Raw genomic sequence first — 16,904 nt, forward strand, 5'->3', positions numbered from 1 at the left:
GTTCAGACAGGTAGGGAAGATGAAGAACAGATGCTTGGGGGAGATACTGGGAATAAAAATAAAGTTTTAGGAGCTAATCACCTGGAAACAGGATCTGGAGCTGTGGGTCTGAGCTGGGCCCTAGAAGAGCCAAGATGGGCGCTTTCAGAAGGACACTGGCTGCGTCTAGGGAGCAGCAGGCGGAGCGAGGAGCCGGAGGCAGCCCAGGACCGTGACGGAGCCTACCAGCGTAGGTCCCGGGAGACAGTGGGGCAAGAGGATGGGGCAGGCAATGAGGAAGAAATCGGAAAGGAAGGGAGGAGGACGGCTGAGAACAGAGCCTGGAGCCGCTTCCCATCACCTCCCGTGGGAGCACCTGGGTCCCACGGAGATGGACGCTGCCGAGTCCAGCCACTGGGTGAATTGCCACCTGACTCTCGCCGTTCACGTCTGAGCTGCCCTTGGAAATAACACCGCCTTGGAATGGGCTGCCCCCAAATAGTAATAATCCACTCACTTTTTTTTTTTTAATAATTTTTTAATTTAATGTTTTTTTGGCCACGCAACATGCGGGATCTTAGTTCCCCAGCCAGGGATCGAACCCACCCCCCTCTGCATTGGAAGGGCAGAGTCACAACCACTGGACCGCTGCTGAAGTCCCCTAAATCCACTCACTAATCACACCATGTAAGCTAGAACTACACATAAAACAAGTTTTTAATCATTCTGTGGCAGAAATGAAAATACAATTTAATGAGTAAACACAACACATGTTGTTCTCCATCCCTTTTACCACTTTAAGGTAGACTATGCTCCCAAGCTCAGCCATGTGTCCATCTTTGCCCTTTATATAGCTGGTATGCCACATAGCAGCTACATTTCACTCACTTACATGTAACAGGGTAACATTACCTGCAAAGCTCCAAAAAATACTGTACAAATATATGCTACCATTTTTCTGAACTGTTCTGTATTTCCATGGTACGTTCACTGTATAACTAACATACTGGTCTAAACGTGAGGCCTTTTAGAGTATATCAAAAGCACCGAGATAAAAATTCAGATTCTAGATGGCCCACGGAGATTTTAATCCAGGAATAAAACCAATGTAGTAGAGCCAGACATCCTGGAATGTGAAGTCAGGTGGGCCTTAGAAAGCATCACTACGAAGAAAGCTAGTGGAGGTGATGGAATTCTAGTTGAGCTATTTCAAGTCCGCAAAGGTGATGCTGTGAAAGTGCTGCACTCGATATGCCAGCAAATTTGGAAAACTCAGCAGTGGCCACAGGACTGGAAAAGGTCAGTTTTCGTTCCAATCCCAAAGAAAGGCAATGCCAAAGAATGCTCAAACTACTGCACAATTGCACTCATCTCACATGCTAGTAAAGTAATGCTCAAAATTCTCCAAGCCAGGCTTCAGCAATACGTGAACCGTGAACTTCCAGATGTTCAAACTGGTTTTAGAAAAGGCAGAGGAACCAGAGATCAAATTGCCAGTATCCGCTGGATCATCGAAAAAGCAAGAGAGTTCCAGAAAAACATCTATTTCTGCTTTATTGACTATGCCAAAGCCTTTGACTGTGTGGATCACAACAAACTGTGGAAAATTCTGAAAGAGATGGGAATACCAGACCATCTGACCTGTCTCTTGAGAAACCTGTATGCAAGTCAGGAAGCAACAGTTAGAACTGGACATGGAACAACAGACTGGTTCCAAATAGGAAAAGGAATACGTCAAGGCTGTATATTGTCACCCTGCTTATTTAACTTCTATGCAGAGTACATCATGAGAAACGCTGGGCTGGAAGAAACACAAGCTGGAATCAAGATTGCCGGGAGAAATATTGATAACCTCAGATATGCGGATGATACCACCCTTATGGCAGAAAGTGAAGAAGAACTAAAGAGCCTCTTGATGAAGATGAAAGAGGAGAGTGAAAAAGTTGGCTTAAAGCTCAACGTTCAGAAAACTATGATCATGGCATCTGGTCCCATCACTTCATGGGAAATAGATGGGGAAACAGTGGAAACAGTGTCAAACTTTATTTTTTTGGGCTCCAAAATCACTGCTGATGGTGATTGCAGCCATGAAATTAAAAGACGCTTACTCCTTGGAAGGAAGGTTATGACCAACCTAGATAGCATATTTAAAAGCAGAGACATTACTTTGCCAATAAAAGTACGTCTAGTCAAGGCTATGGTTTTTCCAGTGGTCATGTATGGTTGTGAGAGTTGGACGGTGAAGAAAGCTGAGCGCTGAAGAATTGATGCTTTTGAACTGTGGTGTTGGAGAAGACTCTTGAGAGTCCCTTGGACTGCAAGGAGATCCAATCAATCCATCCTAAAAGAGATCAATCCTGGGTGTTCATTGGAAGGTCTGATGTTGAAGCTGAAACTCCAATACTTTGGCCACCTCATGCGAAGGGTTGACTCATTGGAAAAGACCCTAATGCTGGGTAGGATTGGGGGCAGGAGGAGAAGGGGCGACAGAGGATGAGATGGTTGGATGGCATCACCGACTCGATGGACATAGGTTTGGGTAGACTCTGGGAGTTGGTGATGGACAGAGATGCCTGGCGTGCTGCGATTCATGGGGTCACAAAGAGTCGGACACGACTGAGTGACTGAACTGAACTGAACTGAGGGCTGAGAATCTGCATTTTGCTGTTGTTATTGTTGATGTTGTAACACGCCACAAAGCTTGTGGGATCTTAATTTCCTGACCAGGGATCGAACCTGAGACCTGGCAGTGAAAGTGACGAGTGCTAATCACTAGGCTCCCAGAATCTGCATCTTTAACAAGCAGCACAGGTGGCTGTGGGGCTTTCCAGGTGGCTCAGTGGTAAAGGGTCCGCCTGCCAACACAGGAAATGGTGGGGAAGATCCCTGGGTGGGGAAGATCCGCTGGAGAAGTAAATGGCAACCCACTTCAGTATTCTTGCCTGGAAAATTCCATGGACAGAGGAGCCTGGCAGGCTACAGTCCGTGGGTCACAAAGAGTCAGACACGACTAAGTAACTAATCACGCACATACCACCAGGTGACTGTGTTCATTCTAAGGCCCAATAAATATCTACTGTGCCCATCACTTTTTACCACATGAACTTCTGAAATAATTATATAAGAGCCTCAAGGTCACGTGAACAGACCCATACTACAGGTCACTTGGAGAAAACAGATGAAAAATTGACCTCAGTCCCGCTCATCATCTCCTCTTCCTTAAAGACCAATGGATGTATTATTTCTGCAAAACCACCTTGTCCCTGTGAATCCTGGCAGGTAGAAGGGAGGGGAGGATGTTGCTGAGAAGGTGCAAGACGGAGCAGCATGCTGCTGCTCCCTCCTCCCCCAAATCCACCACGTACTTTGTTAGCTTTTCTGCCTGGGAATGAGGGACCTGAGTCTTCTATGCAGCTGTCTCAAAATGGTAAGGAAAGGAAAAGCGGGGCTTCCTTTCACACAACAGAATATTGGAAGAGTTAAGAGACACACACGAAAATCTCATAGGGATATGAGTGAATGCTATAATGTTTTGAATAAATCGACCCATTTTCTCACCCCTAGCCTGGAGCTTGTAGGTGACACAAATCAGATTACGTTCCAAATTCAACAGCTGGCTCAATCCGTCTTGTTTAGAGAAGGCACAGGTAGTCGAGTCATTTTCAAGTTTGCCCAGTGAGGATATTATTCTTCTTAATGTTATTATTATGGTGGTAGTGATCCGTAAAGGATAACACCGGTGATGTGGGCATTTCTTCAAGTTCTGAAAAGCCTGAGCTATATATAGTCAGAGACTGACCATCGGTCCCTGATGTCACCAGGCCATCAGCAAAAGCCGGGCTTCTGTGCGGATCTTCAGGCAGTACATCTCCTTCCGTTCACACGGAGACAAACACTGGGTTTCTCAGCTAGTCTATGGTGACAATGCCTGCCTGCTAGCAATCCAGGCACATCTGTGTCACCACTCACAGGGTGAACCACGTGGGAAATTACCTGACTGCGACACAGCGGTACATCCCTACTAAGCATCTGATGGACATGAGACAGTTCTCCTTTCCTGCCAGACCTTGGCAGCTAAACAGAATGGCTCTCACCGGCCCACAGTAGCCACAAAGTTCCTTATGAGCTTGAAATTTGCTTCCAGCACCAACCTGGATTTTATTTGTTTGTTTTCTAATGAGGGGGGAAATGGAAACCTTAGAATGCTAATTCTGGTGATAAACCTAGCTCTATGAAAGAAAACACAATAAAAAAAAAAAAGAAAAACCCCAAAAACTGAATTTTAAGTGCACCAAAAATAGCAAAACTTCCAAGTTTTAACAGGAGGTTCGTGGTAAAAAACCCGCCTGCCAATGCAGGAGACATAAGAGATGAGGGTTCAATCCCTGGGTCAGAAAGATCCCCTAGACGAGGGCATGGCAACCCACTTCACTATCCTTGCCTGGAGAATCCCATGGACAGAGGAGCCTGGTGGGCTACAGTCTACAGGGTGGCAAAGAATCAGAAATGACTGAAGCAACTTAGCATGCATGCACACATGCGTGTCTCTTTGTGACCAGATGGACCACGTGGACCACCAGGCTCCTCTGTCCATGAAGTTTCTCAGGCAAGAATACTGGAGTGAGTTGCCATTTCCTCTTCTGGGAGATCTTCCCAACACAGGGATAGAACTTGTATCTCTAGAATCTCCTGCGTTGGCAAGTGGGTTCTCTACCACTGCGCCACCTGGGAAGTCCATGTGAATGAATACATCTTGGATAAACACTGGAAAGAAACAGCCAGTTCTGTAGCAAGCTGAATACTCTGTGGTTGGTCACGTCTTGGACTGATAAACAAAAACAGGGTGGAACACAAGTGAGTCTCACAATACGTGAGTGTCTTTTAGGTGGAAAGTGTTCGCAATTGATAAGATATGACTTGTGAGGAGGAAAAGACGCCCCCCTGACTATAAGCCATTCATGGACAGCTCTGGGCCTCTTAGTGTGGCTCGGGGAGCTGGGCCTCAAAAGCACAGGTGTGCACGTCTTGATAGACGCTGGTCCCGCCCTTCTGAGGCTGAGGTCATTCCAATGTGACCACCCACCCCAAGCACTTTCTGCAGAGAGGTTTACACCACGGATTCTTAAACAAACCTGTCCTGATTTGAGTCCCAACTGCATCATGTATTAAACAATCTCTAAATCTCCATTTCGTCACCTACAAAATGGCAATTACTATTCCCACCTCACCGTTCTGATTAATCCTACTTCTGTCATCGGGGACAACAGTTCACGTAAGTACACAGGTTATTAGCAAAATGCAAACTCACATGAAGCCCACACTCCATACATGGTAGCTATGGAGGTCAAGCTCTTAAAAGTCCATGTGACTCAAGAAGCTTCTACAAGTTTTCAACCCTGCAGTAAGGACCAAAGAATATGGGAAACTTCCACAGGCCCATGTCTATCAACTCTTTCCACTCTGCCCCATTTCATTTTCCCTTAAGAGTCACTTTTAAGGGAAAATAAAATGGAATAAAGTAAAATGAAACCTGTCAATGCACCACCTCGCCCACCATCGTGCCAGTCCTGACAGCAGTGGGATACCAAGGAAGCCGCCCCCAGAGCCTCACGTTTCCAGAGGCAAGGAACCTTCTCATTTTCTGTTAACAGCGGCTACTCCTGTCCTAGATCCCACCCCCAATCTACTCTCAGTTTAGATCCTTTCTTGTCTCCTTCTTAAGCAAGAGATGGAATGTGGGGCAGGGAGGGCTAACTCCAACATTCAGAGACTCAAGGGTCTAGAGTTACAGATTCTGAGAACACCCTGTGCCTCTCTGGTCTATACTGGGAGGTTCATCCACGCCAGAGCCGATGGAATATGCCCACCGCTGGTGACATCCCCACTGTCTTTGGAGAACTGCAGGTTTGGGGAAAAGAAGAAATGATGGGTTCTCTGGCGAGACAGCCAAGGTTCAGCCAGCAGAAGGAATCCTCAGGGCCAGGAAGGGACTGCTCCCTCAAAGGTGACATCGTTAGCACCTGGGATATCCAAGTCCCCTCTGTGTACAGGAACAACAACTAGTTCTGTACCTGGACACAGACACACACCTGTGAAGTCTGATGTCGACTCCTGAAACAAACCATGCAGTTGGACTCCACGGTGGGCCTCTCATGATTTAGGATTATGGGGACTTTTTAAGTGAAAAAGAAAACCAAGGCACATAGTTTGATAAATTCACTGACCAAGAGTCAGCTAATGCTACTAGTAACTCCGCAATAAATATGCCAAAAGCTATACTGAGTGCCTGAAGCAGACGCATTTCATGCCATCTTCCACCCTAACCCTGGCTGGTGGAGAGTATTTCATGATTCATTAAGCTGATCCACCTGATGGCACAACTCAAGTCCTCGGCCACCAAAGAATAAAACTTGCTGGAGAACAACTGTTCTCAGTGTCTTCACGGGACAGGAAGGGTATGATGCTGAAAGGCATGGAACCTGGTCGTCTTGGGCGTCAAGACATCCCGAGATATTAATCTACGCCCCTCCGCCCCAAGTACAGCAGGCACAAAAAGAGCAAGTGTGACCAGAAAAGCCTGAGCTGACAGGAGACAAAGGATTACAGGGTGTTGCTGGCATTTCTAATGCACTTTTATCTATTAAGGCAGCAGTGGTACGAGCCTGGTGATGGATCACCTTGGAGGTCTAGTGGCTAAGTCTCCATGCTTCCAAAATAGGAATCCTGGGTTTGACCCCTGGTCACGGAACTAGATCCCACATGTCACAACTGAGAGTTCGCAAGCTGTAACTAAAGACCTCGAGTACAGCAATAAGGCTCAAAGATCCGTGTACCGCAACAAAGACCCAGCATGGCCAAATAAATAAAAATAAATATTATTAAAAAAAAATCCTCCTCCAGCATGCACTAGAGTTATGTGTGGTCCTGGGCAATTTAACCCCTCAGTCCAAGTGTCTGAATCTGTAAAACGGAGGTAGTAAACATTCTACTTCCTAGAGCAGTGGTCCCCAGCCTTTTTGGCACCAGGAACTGGTTCCGCAGAGGATAGTTTTTCCACAGATCTTGGGCGGAGAGTGGGGGTGATGGCTCAGCAGTAATGCGGGTGATGGGGAGCAACATATGAAGCTTTGCCGGCTGGCCCATTACTCACTTCCTGCTATGTGGCCCAGCTCCTAACAAGCCAAGGACCAGAGGGGTTAGGGACCCCTGTCCTAGAGTTGTTCTGATGAGTAAGCAAAACGCTTAGCAAATGCTTATCTGACTGTGTGTGTGTGCATGCACGCACATGCATGTTTAGTTGCGTCCAACTCTGTGACCCCACAGACTGTAGCCCGCCAGGATCCTCTGTGTATGGGATTTCCCAGGCAAAAATACTACAGTGGGTTGCCACTTGCTCTTTCAGTGGATCTTCTTGACCCAGGAATCGAACTCATGTCTCCTGCATTGGCAGGAGGATTCTTTACCACTGCACCACCCGGGAAGCCCTACATGATTGGAAATTCTCAAAAATCAACTGCTAGTTAGTTGTTATGGTGATTAATGATATCTTTAATGCTGTTGGGTTATTTCTGCACTATTTCAGTTGATCACATACATAACAGAGAAAATAGACAGTTTCCTAATTTAATCAAGATTTTTACATTCTCCAGATGAGTCTGCATGATTTTTCTGACAAGATCAATACACCTGCAATTGGCCAAAGCAAAATCCCAAGCACAAACAAGGTCAAGTATACAAGAACATAAAACACTGTGAGAGACATATTTAAGAGAGAAAAGTTCACCTTGAGGATCCAGGCTTAACAGTTACAATCCATTATTAGTCCTATCCATAACTAAAGTAATTGCTAGACCCACATACTTTAAAATACATCACAACTAAGGCATACGCTGACTGTACACCTGTGTTCCAATTGATTTTGTTCTTCACCTAGCGCCAGGACAGACCTGGCCTGGAAAATAAGGCAGGCCTGTAATTCTATAAGAGGCTTCCTGCTACTTGCTGGCTTAGAATCATGGTAGAGAGGATCATTCTTTTTATGTGTGTTCAAATAATATGTACTTTTGCTAATTATGTTTTAAATATCAAGAGGACTGACTCTGAAGTGTTTATGGCTTCTTTCAGAAGAACAAAAAGAGAACAAAGTGGATTCTTTAATCATTTAAAGCAGTCTCTCACTTGCCGAAGAACAAGGGTAAAATTAATTACTGAGGAACCATGTACCCTTTTATCAGATGAACCACAAATACGGTGTAGAGATCTCTGACGTGTGAGTGGAGGATTCCAGGGAGAGTCCCTGACATGTCAGAACTGCACACATGTTATCTCCCTGCCTTTCCCTGCACAAAGGCTTGGTGTGGCTGCCCAGGCCCTGTGGCCAGTGGCTGCAGCTCTTTGCCCGCTCCATGCTGAGGACAGACCGGCTGAAGCTGGGGTGGGGGGTGGGGGTGGGGATAACATCCCCTTTATTCTTCCACTGGAGGCCACACAGCACAACCCTGCATTCAGTGTCATGTATGCACCTCTAGAAAGGCAAGTTTCTTAAACCATATACTGTTGATGGGAACAAGCCAGACAATGTATTTTTAAAGATTTTTTGAAATGTTTGAAACTAATCAGGGGAAGAACTAGGGTTAGAAATAAAAACTGTTGTAGGGTCACCGGCCAAGTCCACCTGAAGTCAGCACGCCCAGCATTTCTATACTGTTTCACCACATGGGAACGTTACTGCCCCTAAAGTTTAAAGGTATCCAAACAATCCCTAAAGACTGCTAGAGGAGACAGCAAAACCTGCAGATGGAGCAGCCCCTACAGTTAAGGCAAGCCCCTAAAAAACCTGCAAAGGACAATCGTGCCCACCCCAAAGGAGGCAGGGCGGGCCCTGGTGAAGCTAGGATGGAGTTACAATGGTACCAAAAGGCCTGTGAGGACCGGGGTCAGACAGAGCATCTTCGAAATGAGCCCTAACCAAAGACAATGAGGCCCAGGAAGGACCTCTCTGCACACCAAGACCAAAGCTGGACATGTAACAAAAATAAACGGGTGACATCGAACTTGCAGGAGACTGGGGTTCAATCCCTGTGTCATGAAGATCCCCTGGAGAAGGGAATGGCAATCCACTCCAGTATTCTTGCCTAGTAAATCCCATGGACAGAGGAGCCTGGTGGGTTACAGTCCATGGGGTCACAGAAGAGACACAACTTAGAGACTAAACAACAATATCACTACTCTATAAACTGGTGCACGCACACACATAAAATATAAACACTTCCCTCAAAAAAAAAAACTGTTTCAAGATAAATGTTCAGGGTTTTCATACTTTTTCTCAGAAACTTCAAAACATTTCTGGATTTATCAATTAGTACCTCTTTACTGGTGGCTCATATGGTAAAGAATCTGCCTGCAATGCAGGAGGCCCAGGTTCAATCCCTGGGTTGGGAAGATCCCCTGGAGAAGGAAGTGGCCTTCTCATTTGCTACCAATCATGCTAGTTCGAGCAAACTCCGGGAGATGGTGAAGAACAGGGAAGCCTGGCAAGCTGCAGTCCATGGGGTCACAAACACTTAGACATGACTGAGTGACTGACAACAACTTTTTATAATAATTGAGCAAAGTGACTTTTAAGATACATTAAACTAGTTTATACATACTCCTTCCTTGCCCACCCAGGGCAGGTTAAGTGTTCAGACCAAGGATGATACTTCCTTCCACAACTATCTAAGTAATGTATTCATTTCTACCACACCCATTTGTGGCTGCAACCAGCTCCTAAAATTCAACCAGAGCTAACTATGAGACCCAACAGCTACTAGTGGGAGACCAAGGACCTCATCCCAATACATAACTAGCAACACAAGGCAGCCACCGGAATATGGAGACAAAAGAACAAAATGTGGCAAAGCCTGCTTCCTGGAGGGTTCTCGTCGCTGAATGAGCAAGCAAAGTCCTTTTCAACAGGTAACAAGCAGAATGCCACATAGGAGGCAAGTAACAAAGTTCCCCTTCTCTGTCAGGTCTCCTGGTGGGCTCACCGTATACCTCCCTCTTTGGGGGGAAGCTAGCAGACTGTTTTGGAAAGTTTTAGAATGCCGCTAGCAATGGAAAGAAGGCTGAGACAGCGGTTTCATGGTCCCTTATCGGCCACCTCAGTCACCCACTATGAGAACCCATGAGCTTCCTCCTCAGACCAGGCCTCCACCAGGTGCCCCCCACCTTAGTGAGCAGCATCACCAGCCAGCCAGCCACGCCTGGAACACACCAGAAAACCTACATTCCCTGACCCCTTCCTCCCCCCGAGACCAAACCTATCTTCAAGTCCAGTCCGGCGAGCCTCCTAGATATTTCTCCAGCCTCTCCAGTTCTCCCTCCCTACGGTCACCAGTCCAGTCCACTCCTTCACCAGTCACTGCTCCTTCACCACTAGGGGGAACGTCCTGAGTCTCCCTCCTCTGCCCCACCCGCCAATTCAGCCTTCAAAACGCAAGCCTGCTCATGTCAAGCACTGCTTTGCACTCATCAGTGGCTCTGTTGCTTTTTTTTAAATCCCAAATTCCAGATCCCATAAGCCCCGCCCAAGCTGGCCTCTGCCTACCTCGTAGGCCTCAACTGGCCGCTCTCCTAGACCTCAGACGTGCTGCCACCCTCCAGGTGGGCCCCCTTCTTCTACCACCACTTGGACGGCAATGCCGAGGCCATTCCTAAGAGGTAACAAGTGATCTTCCCTCCTCCCGGTATCCAGCACATAGCACCTACGACACTGCAGCAGTTCTATTTCTTTTTCACATGGGTCTCCTGTGTCTTCTCGTGTATTATATTCCTAACTCAGGTACAGCCCAGCACTTTGTAGGTAACTGCTGCTACTGCTAAGTCGCTTCAGTCGTGTCCGACTCTGTGCGACCCCACAGACGGCAGCCCACCAGGCTCCCCTGTCCCTGGGATTCTCCAGGCAAGAACACTGGAGTGGGTTGCCATTTCCTTGTAGGTAACAGGTACCCAATAAATACTTGAATCGATGAACAAGAAAACAGATGAAACAGGAAAACCGATCACAGTCCCAGCCACCGGCCACTTGAGCCGAGCCTGGCACCTACAGCAGTGGTGAGAGGCCGAAAGGACCATGGAAGACAGCAAGCATCTCTAATGCCATGTAATCACAAGCAAATGGGCCAAAGGACCAGTCAGCCTCCTGCTACCCAGTAATCCTTCTTCATTACTGTTCTACGCTCTTTTCATTTGTAACAAGATAGTTTTTACTTTTCAAAGTAAAAACAAGACAAAACCCTCCAAAAATACTTCACTAAGAAAAACACAATCATGTTTGCAGTCACCTAAATGAGTTAAAAGGTATAGGAATCTAATTATGGTAAGGAATACATGCTTCTTAAGAGAAAACAGTAATCACATCTTGGAATAATTTTTCTGTACCTTTCTCTAGATGCATAATCATACCTCCCCTCACCCGACCCCCCAAAAAACCTCCAAACCATTACACAGTAGAGGCAAACACAATATTGATGACTTAGGAACACCTTTATGAGCTATGGTAGCATGGGCTATAGAGTTCTTAAGCCAAAAGGTGCTTCTGAGTCAGATGTTAGTAGGAAGAGAGCTAGACCCTTCCAGAACTAGCTCTGTCATACAGCAAGGACCAACCCAGCATCCCCCTGCAGCAGCACCCAGCTAGGCGCCAGCAAGACAACCGTGACCAAGACTGGCCGGCAGTAACCGGGTGGCCAGCCAGAGGCGGCTCCTTTAATTAATCTCTCTGGGCTTCAGTTTCTTAATCTGTAAAATGAGAAAGTTCGACTAGCTCTCCAAGGTCCTTATGCTCTAAATATCCAAAGATTCATTAATGATCACAAGATGAATTTCTACTTGACAATATCATTGTGCTTTCCTGTTTATTATTTTTATCACACAGGTGTGGTTTCATTTAAGAATTTTAATATACTGATAGAATTTAAATATAAAAGAATGGCAGTAGTGTTTTTAATTACTTTCCCCACCCTTAACTACCACCAAGATCAGCTATGGGCTTCTGCCATAATTGCAACCCAATCTGAATAATACCCAAATTAAATCACTACATCTTCATTTTTTTGGTAGAAAAATCAAGTGATCATTTATTCCCAATTTCTTTTATATTTTAACACCATCTATCATCTTTGAATGTCAAAGTTTCTTTAAAAAAAAAAACTAAGAATAATAAAGCTTTCCAGAGAAAAAGGAAAATTTTATCTCTCATACTGATAAAGCCATAATGGTTTGAGAAACCTGGTAAGATATAATACAAAATTCTCAATTTCTAAAAGGCCATAAAAAGAATACCCTTTTAAAGATATACAAATGTGTCCTTGTGAATGAAAAAGACAATTAAAGAACCACATAGGGCCAGTATGTTCCTAACATCATCCCCAAATGTATGATGATTTGAATTCCTACCTCCAATGAATTTAGCTATGTGATCTACCCAAATGCTGGTTTGTTTACATCTAGAAACCATCTGAATACTGGAATTAAATCATTTTATTTCAAAGCTGAAATTTTAAGGGTCATTTTTTGAAGCCACACCGTTTGCTCAGCCCTGACTAAGCATTTTTATTCTTGTGATGCCTTATTTATTAGTAGATGCTTATAAGGTGGCCATGTATGGATAATAAAAGATGAATAAGTATTACCTCCAAAGTTGACCTTAAAAGTTAAGTGTGAATATCCGTGTACCTTTAGAAGGCTCTCTCCTACTAGATGGTGAACTGGTGAGTTCTCTCCTACTGAGGGAAAGCATTGCCTCTTATTTGTCTTTTTACACACTAAAAACTCACCAGTGATTGCTGAATCCAAAGTAACCAAATGAATGTGACCGTATGACAAGCCAACTTTCTTAAGCACAGGGAATAAAATGCTTTCCATCAAGGTCTGAAATGCCTACTCTAACCTTGGCACTGAGATTGCTCTCACGGGTTACATGGCATGTATACATAAGCACTCTGACCATATTTTCTCATAGATGAAAATGCGTTTTTTCTTTTGACCTAATCGCTTAAAAAATATACTACAAGTAATACATTATTGACTGCATCTGTATGAAGAAAAACTTGTAACATTTCTTTGATACAGTTTTATACACGTACTCCCCATGGTATTCATTTTAACTCAATACTCTGGTGGAAAAGTTTTGGAAATAGTCCTGTAAGCCAAAGTGATTAACAACTAGACCACGTACAGGAGAATCTATGAAAGTACTGTTTTAAAACCAAGTTACAAGATCTGTTATTTTAAACTCAACTTATATATTCTCAACTTGGAGAAAAAGTGTTATTTTTTCCTCGAAAGAGGAAAATAATGTTTGAGTTTTTAACTATCACCATCACCTATAAATGACTTCTCTATCCTGACTTCCACCTTAAGACATAGAAAAGGAAGCAATCTTTTTAACTGACTCAAAAATAATTTCACTGATTAAACCAATATAGTTAAGAGTTTAGAATTCATATACCAGTCCCTTTATTATTATTCTTTTCTTACCAAGAAACTCATTTGAATCCTGAAAAATCTAGAACTCACCAAGCTTCAATTTACTGACTTGGGCAGAGGGAGAAAAAAAATAGAAAATATCAGCAGACTATAAATAATGAAGTCTAAAGTGCTAGAAAACAATTCTTGAGTGTTATGGTGATGAAATTCACCTGTTACAAGCCTCACAAAAATTCATTACCTCCCTTGATCTGGTTACCAAGGCGGAAGGGAGGATGTCATAATTTCACCATTTGGTGAAACAAGAAAACTTAAGTTTCTAAAATTTGCTGCAAGTCCCTTTCCACTTCCAAATTCTGTTTACTTTGTAACTTTTTTCCACAGTCCCGATTTTTCAGGAAAAAGAAACTTTTCCTGAGCAAATCTGGAAGACATAAAATGTCTCCCACTTACTAGCACCTAGAAAGGCAAACCCAGTCCTGCTCCGTGCCCCAAGCATCTAGCTTTCAGCCTCTTTATTATCATTGTCAATGAATGGGCCCCAGTCAAATGAAAGCTGCCATTTTAGGGTAAAGACTGGAGGGCTTCTGTTGTGCAACAGCAAGACAAAAACACTCCGCGACAGATGTCGCACTCCGGGGGCTGGGAGGAGGGTTCAACTTCGGAGAATCACTGCTCGAGTTATCTCTGAAATAAGAATTGCCTACGACTCACACGTTGCTACTACATAAATGGAATTTTAACGGAATAAATCAGGTTCCCATGCTGCTAAGATCACAGTCACAACGATTTTTATGTTTTATTTCTTTCTTTTTTGCCATCGTCAGAATAGATCTGTGAGGAAATAAAGAGGTTTATTTGGTTTTGCTTTTTTTTTTTTTAACTATTTGATTATTATGTTTAGTGAGTACTCTCCCCTCCCCTTATCGGAAGAGAATTGGGGGGATGTGGGGGGAGAGAGAGCACACACTCCACCTCTTTGAAAGGTGCTGCCCACTGCAAAGACAGCGTGAATTACAATTTTCTGAAAATAAAAATCAGGGCCTTCACAGAATCCTTTAGAAATAAATGAAAATATTTAATACAGCTGAGAAATCAAGCCCAGAGGATGGACACATTTCAAGATGAGTTCTTTAAATCGACGGCGAGGTAATATACAATGGGAAACTAGAAAGTATACTTAGCAAGTGGCGAGCTGGATAGTGTATCTAATTCTAGCAATTCAAAAGGAAACTCTCCATGTGGGTTGCCACTTTTCTTTTGTCCATTGTCTGTTCAGAAGAGGGGGGAAAAAAAAACTAGTTTAAAATCGAGGCGTGAACAGTCTCTAAAAGTGACCTCCGGGAAAACCAGCCGCCGGGTAGCAGAGGCACTCCCCGCCCGGCCGCTCCCCGGGGGCGCTCACAAAGCGGGCGGCCGGCCGGGAGTTCGGGGTGCGCTCCCACGGCGCGGGGCTCCTCGAGGCGCAGCCATCCGGAGAAAGGCGGCTCGGTAATGATGGCTGCTCGGGGCCGACGGCTCCTTCCCTGGAGCCTCCTGACCCCCCCCCACCCCCGCGCCCGGGATCGCCGCCCTCCCCCCTCCCCCGGGCGGCGCTCGCCCCGCGCCGACGCGGCCGCCCCGCACGGCAGCCCACCGGGTGCCCGCGCCCCTGCACCCTCGGCGAGCCCCGTCCCCGGTGCCGACCAAACAAACAACGCGTCCCCCGCCGCCCTCCTTCCTCTCCCCGCTGACCGCTTGGCCTCCAGCCACCTCGACCGTTCACGCTCCGAGCCGCGGATCTCTGCGGGGGCAGAGCGCACCCGAGCCACCTCGGGGGCCACCTAGTGACCCCCCCCCCGCGGGCGCTGACCCCCGGGAGGCTCAGGGGTGGGGGAGCCGAGTTGCCTCCGGGGGCTTAAAGTCTCTATTATGCAGCCGCCGCCGCCGCTGCCGCCGTTGGCCCGGCCAGCTCGGCAAGGTGGGGTCCCCTCCTCGCCGCGCCGCCCCGCGCCCGCCCCGGCCCCGCTCCCTTTCTTCTCTTCCTCGCGAACTTGGGGAGCCCCGGGAGCCCCCCGGCTCCGGGCTCGCAACTCCGCGCCCGCGGCCGGGACGGGCCAGGCTCGGGACGCCCCCCGCGCCGCGTGTTCGCGCCGCCCCCGCCCCACGCGGCGCCCCGCGCACTTTCCCCGCCGCCGACCCACCTCGCCCGGTGGCCGTCCCCGCGCGGGCCGGCGCCGCCGCCGCGCCGGGAGGGACGCACTTTGTTCGCGCCGGTGCGGCCGCCGCTCCCGGCGAGCGCGGCGTGGTCGGTCCCGGGCGGGGGGCGGGGGGCGCCGCCGTCCCCGAGCCGCCGCCGCTCAGCCGCCCCGCGCCCGCGCGCCCATCGCCCACTCGCACTGGAGTTGCAGCCCAACTTTTCCTCCTTCCTTTTTCTTCCGAATGGAGCCGGCAACTCGTGCTCGGCGCCGGCGGGAGGAAACGCGCTCGCGCTCCCCCGCGCGCAGACACGCTCCCTCCTGTCCCCCGTCCCCCCCCCACGGCCGGCAGCACAACAAAAAGCCATTTACATGCGAGGAAGTGACCCTCGGCCGGACCGCGCGCCCCCGCCGCCGCCAGCCCCGCGGACGCAGGCAAAAGTTGGGGCGCCGGGCGGCGCTCGGGGCGCGGGTTCGGACCCCGCGGCGGCGGCGCTGCGCTCCTGCGCCCGACCCCGGCCCCCGCCCGCCCTCGCCCCTCGCCCCGCACACGCCCAACTCCTCGCTCCCAACTCCTCGCGCGGCCCCGGCCCCCGCCCGGAGCGATTTCCTGCCGCTGCCGCCCCTCCCGGAGGCGCCCGGCGAACTCTCGCGCTTACCGGGGCGGGCGGGCGGGCTCCTCCGCCGCCCGGTGCCGAGGGGGGGACAAAACGCAGAGCGGGCTCCGGAGTTGACTCGGCGGCCGCGGCCAGGGGGCTGGATCCTCGGGCGCGGAGTTGGCCGGGGGCGAACGGGGCTCTGGCGAGTTTCAGGGTCTCCAGGTCCCCGGGCCGTCTCCTCCGCGGCGCTCCTTTGTGTAATTTCACTCGATTCAAGTTTAATCCGATAGTTCCCGAGCACGAGCGCGTCCGCACTACCGCGGCTCAACCCCCGCGCCGCCGCCGCCGCCGCCACCGCTGCCGCCGCCGCCGCCGCCGCCGCGGCCCCAGCACGCCAGCGCCTGCGCGCGCCCGGCACGCCGCGCGCGCCCGAGGCCGCGGGGGCGCGCGCGCCCGCTGCCGGCTCCCTCCGTGCCGCGCCGCGCCGCGCCCGCGCGCCGCCACCTGACGTCAGGCGCGCCTGGCATAATTTATGCAAGAATTCGGCCGGGGTGGCGGAGGCCGAGGGAGAGGCCGAGAGAAAGGGGGCGGCGCGGGGCTGCGGGGCCGCGGGCCGCGAGGGCGGGCCGGGCGCCACTTCCCGTCCCCGGGCGGGCGCCGGCGCTGCGGGCGGCTT

General features: G+C 48.6%; 1 protein-coding gene across 4 annotated transcripts in view; it reads right to left on the reverse strand.

Annotated features, from left to right (window-relative positions):
• CHD7 (chromodomain helicase DNA binding protein 7) overlaps positions 1–16,635 on the reverse strand; it is a 194,147-nt gene extending 177,512 nt beyond the window's left edge. For all 4 annotated transcript variants that reach the window (XM_081504339.1, XM_081504337.1, XM_081504338.1 and 1 more), the window contains exon 1: positions 16,289–16,635. The gene's annotated coding sequence lies outside the window, so the exon portion shown is untranslated. The remainder of the gene's footprint in view (positions 1–16,288) is intronic.
• Between the last annotated feature and the right edge of the window lie 269 nt (positions 16,636–16,904).

The sequence above is a fragment of the Giraffa tippelskirchi genome, chromosome 6 (genome assembly GCF_054371585.1).
Source record: "Giraffa tippelskirchi isolate mGirTip1 chromosome 6, T2T-mGirTip1v1.2.pri, whole genome shotgun sequence".
NCBI classification, from domain to species: Eukaryota; Metazoa; Chordata; class Mammalia; order Artiodactyla; family Giraffidae; genus Giraffa; species Giraffa tippelskirchi.